This window comes from Narcine bancroftii, chromosome 6 (genome assembly GCF_036971445.1).
Source record: "Narcine bancroftii isolate sNarBan1 chromosome 6, sNarBan1.hap1, whole genome shotgun sequence".
NCBI lineage: Eukaryota > Metazoa > Chordata > Chondrichthyes > Torpediniformes > Narcinidae > Narcine > Narcine bancroftii.
In genome coordinates this window covers 77,310,698-77,323,635 of record NC_091474.1, presented here as the reverse complement: position 1 = coordinate 77,323,635, position 12,938 = coordinate 77,310,698, and the positions used below count along the sequence as shown (strand labels likewise).

The 12,938-nt window shown below is 36.2% G+C and overlaps 1 protein-coding gene across 2 annotated transcripts in view; it reads right to left on the bottom strand.

Moving 5' to 3' along the window:
* The window catches only part of parga (poly (ADP-ribose) glycohydrolase a), a 138,243-nt gene that overhangs the window by 78,536 nt on the left and 46,769 nt on the right, over window positions 1-12,938 (bottom strand). The window lies entirely within an intron of this gene.

Here is a 12,938-nt window from a genome sequence, read left to right as displayed (position 1 = left end):
GGGCAGCACACACACACACACACACACACACACACACACACACACACACACACACACACACACACACACACACACACACACACACACACACACACACACACACACAAACAAACAAACAAACAAACAAACACACTGTATTTGCTTTTTTTGTTTTAATAACCTATGACCATGTCCTCCTTTGGAATGGCCACCCTTGCCACGGTTAGGGTTGCAGTTAGCGCTTGTTACTGCTCCAGTGACCAGGATCCGTATTCGAATCCTGTGCAGTCTGTAAGAAGTTTGTTCATTCACCCTGTGTCTGCATGGAATTTCCCCAGGGGGCTCTGGTTTTCTCCCACCCTTCAAAAAGTACCAGGGGTTGTAGGTCGTAATTGGGGGTCAAGGGCTTGTGAACGAAAGGGCCAGTTACCATGCTGTATTTCTAAATTGACATCAAAATTAAAAATCAGATTTTAGGATCACAATAGGGCACTTATAAAAGGAGTAGATACAGAGAGAATGGATTTTTCTGTCAGTACTCGATATTCTTTTTAAAATATTTTTATTGAGTTTAACATAAATCTTGTATACAAAGTCTTCTAATATAACAAATAACAGGTCATATCATATACATGTCACAAATTAATATAAACAGAAATCAAAAAACCTATCCATATTTGTTTATTTAACAATATTTCTTAAAAATAATTCTTGATAGAAACCAAGTAAAACTACATTAGACAATTCCTTAGTCTAAACAAAGGGTAAATTCTGTCTGATTTAATATGATCTACGACAAACATAATTAAACCCATATTAAACTAAATCTAATCAAGGTTACCTTATAGAAAAGGATGTTAAAAAAAAGGATGAAATAGCGACCTTCAGACACGACACAGAATCATTGGAGCATCCAACTTTCTTAAATCTTCCGATTGTGATAGCATTCGCCCCATATCTTTTCAAATTGAAACTTTCTATCTATTACGCTGTGTCTAATTTTCTCCCACCTTAAATAGGACATTACATCATGTAACCACTGTGTATGAGTAGGTAAAGAGTCACCTTTCCGTTTCATTAAAATTGCTCGTCTGGCTATCAACATCATAAAAGCTAAAACTTTCTCCTGGGAATGCAGACAGAGGTACATCCGGTTCATGAGAAAAACCAACAAAGCAATTAACGTTGATCTTAAACTTGTAAATATCTAAAAAAAAATGTCTATTAGAAAGATTAAATTTAGCTGATAATTGTTCAAAAAAAAAAGGCAAAGATCTCAAACAAAAGGATCTTTATAATTTTTGAGACCTTATCTATACAATTCCTTAAAGCCTGCATCTAAACACAGATGCTGAAAGAGATGGTTATCTATAATAGGACTAGCAAGAGAGAAACTATAACCAAAACATTTTCCAAATTGAGCCCATATTCTCAAACTATTTCTCATTATTGTATTATGTGTCAATTTAAAAAAGAAAAAAAGGTAAAAAGGACCCTAAAATTGCCAACATAGATGATTTTTTTTAGAAAACTTCAGTTCCATTTCTATACAAAAAGTGTGATTCACTAATTTATCAAAATGTAATAATAAAAGTAGATTACGTATATTAATCGCCCAATAATAAAATCAAAAATTTGAAAGTGATAATTTCCCCATTCCTTTTAGTGGTTGTTTTTCCTGCCATATGTATGAAGAAATAACAAAATCTAATGAGTTAAAGAAAGATTGAGGAATGAAAATTGGTAAGGCTTGAAAAAAGTACAGAAATTTAGGTACAATATTCATTTTAATCGAATTGATACATCCAATCATTGCAATAGATAATGGTGGCCATCCTGATAATAGATCTTTAATCTGATTAATACCAAAAAAATTATTTCAATAAATTTTTATAACTTTTTGTAATTGTGATTCCCTGGGTAATAGTTCACTCTTGTGCAAATTTAATTTATAACCTGAAAACTGGCCAAATTGAGCAAGCAAAGTTAATATAATTGGTATAAAAACCTCAGGGTATGAAATAAAGAGAATAGATCATCTGCATAAAGAGATACTGTATGTTCATCCCCACTTCTAGCTATTCTTTTAAATTCTCTACACTGTCGGAGAGCAACAGCTAGAGATTCCAGTACTATCTCAAAAAGCAAAGGGCATCCTTGCTTAAGTTTTTTTCTGGAATGCCTCAATAAAAACCACAGTAATTAAAAAAAAAATAAAAACTTAAATCACTGACTTTTCTCCCTGGTGTTGATGTCTTCCAGACATTGGAATGGGCTGCTGTGTTTGTGCCAGGTTTAACACAACACATGCTCTGCAGTAGACCTCCCATCCTCAGAGCTTGGAAATTGACAGAAGGCTGCACTGCTTCATGGAGAAACCTGGGCAAGGTCCCAACATTAACACGGTAAATGGGATAGAAGGTATATCCCTATACATCTGGAATGTGAGCTATTTGTTTCAATACTATTATCCTCTCCAGTGATCTCAGTCAATATTTTGTCTTTTTTTGTTAGTTATCAGCATCTGACAATCTTAAATCAAGGACATTAAGTTCTACACAACTACAGCAATACACCATGACATTTGGTAATAGCTGGACCACTTAGCACTGACAACCCTAGAGAAATATTGTACGAGAAAAAGACAGTCAGCCTTCAGCTTGTGACAAAAAGGTGCAGCCTTTTATGTCCAGTGATTTCTGGCACCTGTCAGCAGCTTCTTTATACTGCACAGCTCTCCCAGCCAGAATTATCATCCTTTGAATACTAAATTACTTTGAATACTAAAAGCAACTCTGGAATACAAGCTCAACACAACCTGAATGTTCAAGTCTTATCAGACAGAATGACCACTTCTTGTGGCAAAGGGGAAAAGAAAGTTGTAGCTGAGTTGAAAGTTTGTACTTTACATATTTGCATCAGATACTGATAGCAAACAGAATTTATTGTCATGAACATGTCACAAAATTTGTCATTTTTGCAGTAGGATCACAGTGCAAACATTTATATGAACCACCTTATAAAATAAATAAAAGTACTCCAAAAAAATCAAGGAGTTAAGAAAATATTACAAATAGTATTGGGTTACAATTTAAAAGGGCAGCCACCTCTGTATTAAATTCGAAACAAATATTCAGAATCCTGACATGCACAACTATTGATTTGCAGAGATATTGGTAAGAACACATTGGTACAATCAATCACTCAGTAATTTTATCACAGCTGGTTTACAGGATGCTGATTAAATGGAAGCAATGCAAATGGCTTGATTTAGTTGGAGGTTGGCAACTTCCTGGGCAGACAGCCTTGACTAGCAATTTAGTAAAGTGAACATTTATATTGCTACAAAGAGGCTTGACTAAATACTGTCATAACTAATGACTGCTTGTCACTGTAAAATTGTTCTAGTGTGGGTAATGAATGAGTACCCCTGACAGGATGAGATGAGAAGGCGCTGAGGCAGCAGGCCTAGCAGGTTTAAATCAAAACCTGACAATGCATCAAATCAAGTAAACCAAGATCTGTCACATGACCACAGTCATTTCCATACATTACGAAGGAGAAGCGGTAATCAAGTAAAAAGGTAGGTTTAATCGGCTTGCGTACATAAAGGTGGAAATTTACAACATTTTATTTATCCAAACCAATAAGCTGACATGACCTTGACAACAGGACAAATGAACTCTTTGAATTGCTATGTTCTAAACATTAAGTCAAAATTGTAATCAAGCATGTGCAAAGTCAATGTTATTTCAAAGAGCCAAGTCCACTGAAAATGAACGTATCCATCAGGCTCTGAATATGTTATCTCTTGGCCTGTAAATCTACATCCATATTTCAGCTAAACCATCGCTTTCCTTTTGCTCAACAGCACAGCTGACAAGCGCATTTTTAAACAAAGTTATTATTCATCCTTCTCTGCCCAAAGCCAAAAGCATCAGTAAATAGACAGCGGTCCTTTGTTACGAGTCCCCAGACTGTTCCATACTTCAATGTCACCAAACAGACTCCCATTAGACGTTTTACTCAAAAGGTTAAGATGTAATTTTAGTGGAAAAAAAATTATTTATTGATTGCACTTAACACAAATAGTCACTACTTTAATTTAAAGAATTTAATGACCATTAGTGGTCACCATCATGCTTTGTCTAAAATACACATTTATTTTCTTGGCATCAAGGAGTTTGGTGCAAATTCCCAACAATTCTGGCTTTTATTTCCACACTACATTGAATTAGAGGGTGCATATCAATCAAGATTGGAACATGTGGCACTCTATTATGGTTGCATCATGGAAAGTAACATTTTGGTACAGAAGCTATACACTGCGGTTTAAAATCAAACAAGAAAATCTGCAGTCGTATGACTTGCTGAGTTTTCTCCTGCATTTTTCCTAATCAAATAGAATTCTGTAGATTACCTACAAATGGCTTTCTGAACTTCAATTAACTATAACAGGAAGATATCTTCTGCCTTGGTTGGTAACATTACAATCTGGCATTCCAGTGCAGATTTCCAAGTGTACAATGAAAATAATTCTCCACTTTTATTGCTCTTGGCAATTAAAGCAAAAGCAAGTTACTGTAAGTTAAAGGTCTGAAAGATTGGATGGAACCTTGCAAAAGCAACTCACAAGGTAGGAATAACGGTGAGCATTTATCAGTCACCACCTTTTATGAAAAGTAAGCCAAATGTTACATACCAATTGCGTGCTCCTCAAGATAACATGAAAAACACTAGAAAATTATACGGCCATATTTCTACCAAGTTGGTCAACCCTGATCAAGAAAGCCACAATCTCGCTGCTACCATCAGGAAAGAGGTATCGGTGCAACAAGACTCGTACCACCAGGATCAGGAACAGCTGCTACCTTTTCATCATCAGATTTCTCAACAACAATCTCAATCAGGGACTCATTTAAGGACTCTTACTTTGTACTTTATTGATTTTTAAATTCTCTCTGTATTACATTGATTAGTTTGATTACATTTGTTATTTGTTTACATGTGTACGTTGTGTACAGCTTTTTTTTGCACTATCAGTAAGTGGGAATTCTGCCTTGCCCACAGGAAAAAAGAATCTCAGGGTTGTATGTGATGTCTGGTATGTAATCTGACAATAAATTTGAAATCTAAATCTGAATTTTATTTTTACCTTGCACCACAACAGCTAATATCAAGTCAGGAACTTTCCTGAGGTTCAACAATTAACATCCTGGTAAAAGGGAGAAATGAAAGAGGAGGTATTAAAAGAAATTAAGAAATTAAGGTTTTAATGTACAGCTCCTAGGTAATTAAAGAACAGGTCCAAAAGTAGGGTGAGGGTAAAAAAGAGAACTAAAACACAAAGTTGTGGAATGGCTAGGCTCTTTCCTTTTTATTGATTTTTTATTAAAAAAAAAGGTGCCATGCCACTTTAAATTGTAGTGGGATGCTTTAAATATTGAAGGGGCAGAATATTTTTGGTTTTCAACATCAAACATTTTCAGACAATCCTTTGTGACTTACATGCTGGATATCAGGCTCTGAAGGAACATAAAGTTAAATATATTAATTAATTAGGAGATCTTCAAAATGCAGATATCATGTGTGATACAACTGACAATGGAGTGTTTTAAAATTGTCATTGAGATCAAGTGTCAGCCTCAACACCACTCAGACCTCCTTCCCCTCCAGGCTCAACCTTGACAGGCTCAGCAGGAAATAAACACATGAGAAGATCCTGTTAATTATTTACTTTCAGAGTAAAAAAATTAATTGTATCAACATTACTTGAGGTGTCTTCAAATGCCAAACGTGCTTCTCAATTAAGCAAGACTATTGTAAAATCATCCTGAACAAAAGAGAATATACAAGATTTCTACATTTAATTATACCACCAAATTATGCAGCTTTAAACCTACCGGATAAAAAGGTCGACAATGAAAAACTCACTTGGAGACTTCATTTCAAAAGAAAAGTGTCAAAAATGACAAGATGCACTAATTAAATCATCCCATTAAAATAGTGACATGTTGATCCCAATTACATTTGGTATTTGCTGTTTGCAAACATCTTTTTCAAACCCAAACACAACATTTATAATTCAGGCTTAAATGTTATTTTATAAAATGCAATTTTATTTTCTTCCCAAGCGAAAATATAAATCAAATTGCACTTCGAGCTTCATATCCAGAGAAAGAATATTCCAAGATACCATTTTTGAAAATTTATATTATATATTAGTGGTCTTCTTTCTTTGGCTTGGCTTCGCGGACGAAGATTTATGGAGGGGGTAAAAAGTCCACGTCAGCTGCAGGCTCGTTTGTGGCTGACAAGTCCGATGCGGGACAGGCAGACACGATTGCAGCGGTTGCAGGGGAAAATTGGTTGGTTGGGGTTGGGTGTTGGGTTTTTCCTCCTTTGCCTTTTGTCAGTGAGGTGGGCTCTGCGGTCTTCTTCAAAGGAGGTTGCTGCCCGCCAAACTGTGAGGCGCCAAGATGCACGGTTTGAGGCGTTATCAGCCCACTGGCGGTGGTCAATGTGGCAGGCACCAAGAGATTTCTTTAGGCAGTCCTTGTACCTTTTCTTTGGTGCACCTCTGTCACGGTGGCCAGTGGAGAGCTCGCCATATAACACGATCTTGGGAAGGCGATGGTCCTCCATTCTGGAGACATGACCATCCAGCGCATATTAGTGGTAGTCATCAGATAAAGTACAATCCTTTTATTTTGAAATTAGCAATTAATTGAATTTTATGTAATACGTGTTGCTAAAGTGGAAAATTAAAACATCCTGGTCAGGATTAGAAATCAATAGTTTCCAGCGAATCTTTCACTTTTCTGTTCATTAAGTGGATGATACCAAAAGCATTTGCTGATCACACAGAGATTAATAGCCAAAGCTTGAATGCAAGGAGATTTGATACAATTCAGACACAGAAAATAGTTAAATGAATGAGCCAAGGGGAAATGGAAAGATTTTAATTTAAGTAAATGTACTGGTAGGTGAAATGAATCATTTCCTCTTGGCAACTAATTCACAAGCAGACTGCTCCATAGCCTGACAAGACAACTAAGTGAAATAAAGCTGAATACTGTCAAGGATGGAGAGCAAAAAGGATTCAAAAATGAACTGTTTGGTCAGTTCTTTAACATGTCCTGGCAAATGAAGTATTATGTGGGAAATTGTCCATTTTGGCAGGAAAAATAAAAATGCAAATGATCTAAATACTGGCTGATTGTAGAGACAAGATGCAAAATGATCTGGCTGTCCGAGTGCATAATTCTCAAAAGATAAATTTCCAAGTAATCAAAAACCTAACAAAGCACAGTCTATTGTGAGGAGAATGGAATACAGAAGCAGGACAGAAATGCTTCAGTAATATGGGGGCATCGGAGAGATTGCACTTGGATAACCGTACACAGAAGTGGGACCCTCATCCAAGGATGTTAATGTATTGGCAGCAATTCAGAAAAGGTTTTAATAAACTAACTGAATGGTGGATTGTCTTGCATGTAAAAGCTGGATGATCTAGGCTCATGTCCAATGGAACTCAAAGCTGCCAGAAGCAATTTGATGGTAACCAATCCTGAGGCACCTTGACAGGATTGACACTAAGAAGTTGTTTTCTCTTGTATGAAAACCTAGAATTGCAGGGTCTCTCCCCTGCAACTTCCTACCATTGACAACATCCAGAGGGGACAGTGCTGTTGGAAAGCAGCAGTAATTGTCAAGAGGGAACAGTGCTGTCGTCGGAGAGCAGCAGTAATTGTCAAGGATCCCCAAACACCCCCCAGTGCACACTCTGTCCTCGCTGCACCACCAGCAAAGAGAAATAAAGGTGCCAACAGACTCGCTCCACCAGGTTCAGAAACAGCTGCTCCCCCTCCATTAGACTCCTCAACAAAAATCTCAGTCAGAGACTCACTGAAGGACTCTTCAGCACTTTATTGATTTTTTTTCATCCCTGTATTACAATTTATGTACATTTATTTGTTTACATGTGTAGGTTAAGTGCAATTATTTTTGCACTACCATATTATAGTAATTCTGCCTGGCATGCAGGAAAAAATCTCAGGGTTGGATGTGACGTCATGAATGTAACCTGACAATAAATCTGAAATTTGAAAAATGAAATCCATTATCAGACAAGAGGAACCATCTTCATATCCGTCACATCAATAACCCGCAGGATTACTGTTGCTGCCAAATCTTTTCTGGATGCTCTAAATTCCACTGAAGGGATACAAGCCTAGTCTGTTCAAAGTTGACCTGAACAATATTAAATGCAGATAAAGGACTTTTCTCTCTCTCTTTCTCACACAGAGGATCGATCATGAGCATTTGGAACTCTCTTCCTCCAAAGGTAAAGTATGCAGACACTGTGGTTTAAGTAAAAACAATGCTGGAGAAACTCAGCAGATCAGCGTACTTTATATAGCAAAGCTTAAGATACATGGCCAATGTTTTGGGCTTGAGCCCTTCATCAAGGTGTGCAAAAATGTCAGCATCCATTGGTCATGTATCTTTAGCTTTGCTATATAAAGTACAATGTTTGACCTGCTGTTTCTCCAGCGTTGTGTTTTTACTTTTTCTCTTCCTCAAAGGTCAACAGAAGCACAATCTTTGAATATTGTTAAAGCAAAGGCAGATAGATCATCGATTGATTATGCAAAGAGATGGATATACAAGGTAATTTTATCACTTATCTGATTCATAAAATATCTGAGCCACCACCAGGTGCTGAAAGACCTTCTCCTGCTAATTTGTGTTCACTTTTCCTCTGGATTATCTCACAGTATTGGAGACGTACAAAGAGAAAGGCTATGGTAAATTTTTAAGGTAATTAAGAATAGGCAATTTTATTTTTTCTAATTTAAATGTTAAATTTTAAATTTAGACATACAGTATAGTTACAGGCCGTTTCAGTCAATGAGCCTGTGTTGCCCAATTAACCTTCAACCCTCAGTCCGTTTTAAAGGGTGGGATGAAACCAGAGCACCCAGAGAAAACCCACACAGAAAGATCTTACAACTCCTTACAGACAGCACGGGATTCGAATGCAAGTCCCGATAGTTAGCTTTGCCCAACACTGCCCTCACATGAAAAACACATGCATTAGCACAACCTCGAAAATATTGGTGCAAAGAAAATAAGCATTATTTATAGACTAAGTTCTGAAGCAATATTTAAGTACCGGGGACAGGCAATCAGTCCTTTTAGTTGAAAATATTTTTAGATTGTGATGCCATAGTTATTTAACAAGGACAGGTTGGATACAGCAATAAGTGGCTAATATTCTTTGAGAGTGCTTGATGTCGCAGACCGTTCAGAAATTATAGAAACTTTTTTAAAAGAAATAAAGTAGCAAGCACTGTGGAAGACAAGTTGAGAGGACAATAGAATGCCAAAATGTTGAGTGATTTAAAAACTTGAAGCAAGGAAACTTGATACAACAAGATGTGAGGATCAGGGAAGTTCAAGATAAAATTTTCATCTTTACCAAGTTAGCTAATAGTAATGTAGATGGCAGTAAGGTGCAAAAATTGATGCAATGGTCTTAACTGGGGAAATAAGAAACAAAATTTGAACTCTTGTTTAATTTACACTCCAGTGTCTTTGTGAGTTAGATACGTTTGAAATGATGCCCATTCTCCTGACTCCGATGTTAGAAATGATCAAGCAAGGCTTTGGATCTTTAACACCAGTTTGATCATCTGATTGCACAAGTACAACCTGACGAAATAGTGTTATTCGGTCCTCAGTGGAAAACAAGTCTTCAAATATACAAATAAATATCAAAACTTTAAGCAAGATATATTTTTTTAAGATTGTAGATACACAGGGGAATATATTGATAGGAGGGGATTTTAACCTTAATTTGGACCCAATGTTGGATAAAACTGGACAAAAGACTAGCAAAAAGAATAAAGTGGCCAAATTTATGGTTAAATCAATGCAGGAAATGAAACTTATGGATATATGGAGGAGGCAGCACCCAAGAGAGAAGGAATATTCATATTATTCAAGTAGGCATAATACATACTCAAGGATTGATATGTTTTTGTTGTCGGTCCATATTCATGGGAGAGTGAGGAAAACTGAATATAAAGCTAAATTGCTATCACCCCTGTTACCAGCAATAGAACTGGAGGATATCCCACCAAGAACATATAGATGGAGATTAAACTCCATGCTACTTAAAAGACAGGAATTTAGAGAATTTATTGAGCACCAAATTAAAATGTCCTTTGAAATAAATATGGAATCAGTGAAAGACAAATTTATATTATTAGAGGGCAGATAATAAGTATGTAACTAAGATGAAAAAGGACTACAATTGGGAAATAGAACAGTTGGAAAGGGAGATAGTAAGTACAGAAAAAGAACGAGCAACAAAGGAAGATATAACAAAAAGAGGAGAATTGCGGACAAAAAAAATAAAATATGAAGCATCACAAACGTATAAGGTGGAGAAGAACATAATGAAATTAAAGCAAAAGTATTATGAGCTAGGAGAAAAAACACACAAAATATTAGCCTGGCAGCTTAAAACAAAACAAGCTAAAAGAACTGTATTGGCATCAAGGAAAAAGGACAAACAAATTACATATAATCCAATGGAGATCAATGAGAACTTTAAGGAATTTTATGAACAATTATACCAAACTGAGAAAGAAGGGAAAGAAGACAAAATAGAAGATGTTTTAGCTAAAATTGAACTGCTGAAATTGTAAGAAGAGGAGCAAAACAAGCTGATAAAACCATTTGAAATAGAGGAAATACAGGATATATTAAAAAAGCTGCTGAACAATAAAACACCTGGAGAGGATGGATTCCCAATTGAATTCTATAAAACATTTAAAGAGTTATTAATTCCTCCTCTCCTGGAAGTAATGAATCAGATAGAAGAAACACAAAACTTGCCAGATTCATGTAAGACAGCAATAATTACAGTAATACCAAAGACGGGGAAGGATCCACTGACACTAGCATCATATACACCAATATCTCAACTTAATTCAGATTAAAAGACAATATCAAAATTATTAGCAGATTGGCTGGCTGTGTACCAAAAATAGTAAAACAAGACCACACTGGATTTACTAAGTAAAGACGAACAGCGGATAATATCTGTAAATTTATTAATTTAATTCATGCAGTTCAAGGAAATAAGATGCCAACAGTGGCTGTTGCTTTAGATGCAGAAAAAGCCTTTGACAGGGTAGAATGGAATTATTTATTCAAAGTATTACAGAGGTTCAATTTACCAGAAAAATATATGAATTAGATTAAAGCATTATATAAGGGACCATTGGCGAAGGTGACAGTAAATGGATATGTATCGAACCAATTTAAATTAAGTAGGTCAACTAAGCAGGGATGTCCATTATCTCCCTCACTGTTCGCTTTAGCAATAGAACCATTGGCACAACTGATAAGAACAGAAAATAAAACAAAAGGGATAAAAATAAAGGAGAAGGAGTATAAAAGCAGTTTATTTGCAGATGACATCATAGTATACTTAAAAGAACCAGAAATATCAATAAAAGAACTACATAAGAAATTGAAGGAGTATGGAGAAATATCGGGGTACAAGATTAACCAAATAAAAATGAAGCGATACCAATAGATAATGCGGATTATACAGAATTTAATAAAGAATCACCATTTAAATGGCAAACACAAGCAATCCGATACCTAGGTATTAGATTAGATAATAATTTAAGCCACCTGTACAAATTAAATTATCAGCCATTAATGTAAAAATTACAGAAAGACTTAGAACATTGGAAAGAATTACCACCAACATTGATAGGGAGGGTAAATTGCATTAAAATGAATGTCTTCCCAAGGATATAATACTTATTTCAATCGTAACCAATTCCCTTAACAGAGAAATTCTTCAATGAACTAAAGAGAATAATAAGGAAATTCTTATGGAAAGGGGGGGGGGAAACCGAGGATTGCGTTAGATAAATTAACAGATGTGATAGAACAGGGGGTAAAAAAAGGGGGAGGAGTTGCTCTGCTTGTTAAGGAGGACATTACTGCCGTGAGGTGGCAAGAGAGTTTGGAGGGATTGTCCAGTGAGGCTGTTTGGGTGGAATTGAGGGGTGGAGGAGGCATGAGGCCAAATGGGCCAAGAAAATTTGAAGAACAAATTTATAAGGAGATAGCATATATGTATAATAAACATAAGGTAGTGATCATGGGAGATTTTAACTTCCCTCACATTGATTGGGATACCCATACAGTAAGAGGGCTGGATGGGCTAGAGTTTGTCAAATGTGTGCAAGATAGTTTTCTTAATCAATACGTAGAGGAACCGACTCGGGATGGTGTAATACTGGATCTCCTGTTAGGGAACGAGATAGGTCAGGTGTCTGAGGTTAATATTGGAGAACAAATTGGGTCTAGTGATCACAACTCTATTAGTTTTAGGGTAGTTTTAGGGAAGAGCAAAGAAGGGCCTAAAGTTGAGTTTCTGGATTGGAGAAAAGCAAATTTCGAAGGAATGAGAATGGCTTTGGGGAGTATTGAGTGGGACAGTATTTTTTCAGGGAAGGATGTAAATGAAAAATGGAGAATATTCAAAGAAGAAATTTTGAGAGTACAGAGTAGATATGTCCCAGTGAGGATCAAAGAAAAGGCTTGAAGCCTTGGTTTTTGAGGAATATTAGAAATTTGGTTAGGAGAAAGAGGGAGGTGTACAAAAGGTATAAACAGCAGGGTGATGAGAAATTGAAAGAGAACTACAAGGAGTGTAGAAACAATCTTAAGAAAGAGATTAGAAAGGCCAAAAAAGAGGCACGAAGAGGCTTTGGCAGGCAGAGTAAGAATAAATCCAAAGGGTTTCTATCGGTACATTAAAAGTAAAAGATTAGTGAGGGACAGAATTGGACCCCTTGTAGATAGGGAGGGTAGGCTATGTAAAAAGTCAGAGGAGATGGGGGAAATTTTAAATGATTTCTTTT